This window comes from Apteryx mantelli, chromosome 26, assembly GCF_036417845.1.
Source record: "Apteryx mantelli isolate bAptMan1 chromosome 26, bAptMan1.hap1, whole genome shotgun sequence".
NCBI lineage: Eukaryota > Metazoa > Chordata > Aves > Apterygiformes > Apterygidae > Apteryx > Apteryx mantelli.
In genome coordinates, this window is record NC_090003.1 from 7,157,040 (window position 1) to 7,159,654 (window position 2,615).

Sequence of the window (2,615 nt, forward strand, 5' to 3'; positions counted from 1 at the left end):
TTACTTGCTTTGTAGTTGTACCCTGGGCAGAGTACCGTAGTAACAGCTGTGCAACTTCAGTGTCTTTTGTCTGACACACTTAGCTTAAAACACACAGAAGGAACATAAGAACATAAAAAAACACCCTCCTGGGCCAGACTAGTGCTCCAGGTAGCCCAATATTTTGTCTCTGACAGTGACAGCAGAGCACGTAAGCCTGGTTAATATCTGCTGTTTGTATTCTTCATACTTCTGCAGCATCAGCTGTAATTGGATTAAGTATGTTAGAGAGTTTGTCCCAGCCTTTAATATTCATTTATGAACCTCTTGCATTAATTTTCCTAATCTCTTGAATCTTCTGATACAACCTGCCTCCACAATCTCCTGTGACAACACATTACAGAAATTTACAATTCACTGTGTAAAGATGTACTTTTACCTGTTTTATACTGACCTCCTACTTGTTTCAGTGAGTGCCACTAGTTCTTGTATTACAGAATGTAATGCAATATGGATTTGCAATAATGTTTTGCATTCACTTTATCCACTGCCTTTATGATTCTTGGTCATATTCCCCTCAGCCTCCAAACCGAGTTCCCACCTTTTTATAATCTTGTACGTTAGTTGCTCCATTGCCTTGGTCATTTTAGTTGATCTCTTTTGTTGTTGTATCTTTTTTAATTTCACTATGTTCTTTCGGAGATCTGGAGGCCAGAACTATGTACTGTATTCGAGAAGAGGGTTGGCCAAGGTTTTAAATAGTGGCAAAAGGATATTTTCTGTTTTGTTCTCAATGCCTTTCTTGATGATGCCCTCCAATTTGTTGGCTTTTTTGGCTGCACCTGCACACTAAGCAGATGATTTCAGAGACTTATCAAGAATGACTCCAGGATCACTTTTCTGAATGATAACTGCCAGCTGCAAGTTCAGTACCAGGTAGGCCTGGTTTAGGTTATTTTCCCCTAAATGAATTACCTTGCATTTCTCTACATAGAAGCCCGTTTGCCACCTTTTAATCTGCCTGCTCAGTTTTGTGAGCACCTTCTGGATTTCCTCGCCTTTTCCATGTCATGTAACTACCTGAAGGAGTTTAGTACTGCCTGCAAACCTGGAGATTTCACTGTGCACACTTTTCTCCATATCATTGATGGAGATTTTGAATAAAACTGGTCCCAGCATTAATTCCTGGGGAACCCCACTGCTAACTCTTCTCTATCCTGAAAAATGACCATTGTGACAAGCTCTTTCCTTCCTGTCTTTTAAACCTGCCATAACTTTCCTATCCTCTAAGCTTTAAGCAAATCCATAAAATAGCCTTTCCTCCAAGCCTATGGTGATATAGTTTTTTTGATGGCCTTAGGTGTGGAACCTTGTCAAAGGCTTTTTGAAAATCTTAATGTAGTGTGTCCACTGGATTTCCTTTATCCATTAAGCCTCTCAATACAGGGGAACATATATTATCAAGGTTTTTCAATTGAAGAAACAAACCCAGAGGGGTTTTCACTTTCCTGGAACCACAGCCCCAAAGATGAAGTATGAGAACCTCAGCATTATGGGATCCAGCCACTGACTTTTCATCAGTGGATAATCTACCTGTAGTACACTTACTTGACAACTGGTTCTAGTTTTAAGTGATACTAGTTCCAGTATTTACATCTTGAATTCCATTCTTCTCTGCAAGTCTAGAACATAAAATATTTTCTAAAAATAACTGTTGCCACTACAGGTGTATTTAGTTCACCTACTAAGCCTTGCAAGAGAGGTAATTAGTGAATCCTTTCTGTCTGCTTCTGTGTTTGTAGTTGTTCTGTTTCATTCAGAGGATAAGCTGCTCCTAATGCTCAGATGGACATCTGAGACTCCATTTCTTTCAGCTGTCAGTGTTGCCCTGTCAGTGGCAGTTACATGAGGTGAAAAAGGAGGCAAAAGAGAATTAATATTTTTTGGTTTAAGTGCTTGTTGTGCAGCAGAAGGTCAAGTCACCCAGTACTGACATAAAACAGCAATGCGAGGAGGAAGCAAAACTGAGTAGGACAAACACTGGCCACCATTTCCTCCCTTCCAGGCAGGGCAGTTCGCTGTTTTCCAGCGCATGCAATTCATTCTAGAGAAACACAGGAATCTCCGTTTAATTTTAGAGAACACCAATTTGTGTATCCACTAGCTGTGAATAGCCACGTGCACATGGCCGTGGTGGTTCAAGGATGTTCTGTAATGACAGAGGTCATTGTATAGTTCACTTCTAAGTACAAATTAATCTTGACAGCTTTCTAGATGAATCACAGGCGCTGTAACCTGTAAGACAGATTGCAATCGGTTACTTCAATGACACTGGCAACCTTTGAATTAAAAAATTAAATGGATTTTAACGCATAGCCACCCTTTTCCTGTCTGATAACGTAAATGTTTCACGGCTGATACTTTCAGTACGTAGTTGCGGGGGAAATATTTTTCGGGAGGGCAGTTTAAACCTCAGTAAAGGAGAGTTTCTCTCAAGAGCAGCGCGCACCGCAGCGCGGGGACCGCCCGCTCCGCTCCGCCCCGCTCCGCTCCGCCCCGCCGGGGCCGGCACTGGGCCCGGGACTGGCACTGGGACGGGGCCCGCTGCGCCGCGCTCCGCCCCGCTGCGCCCCGCC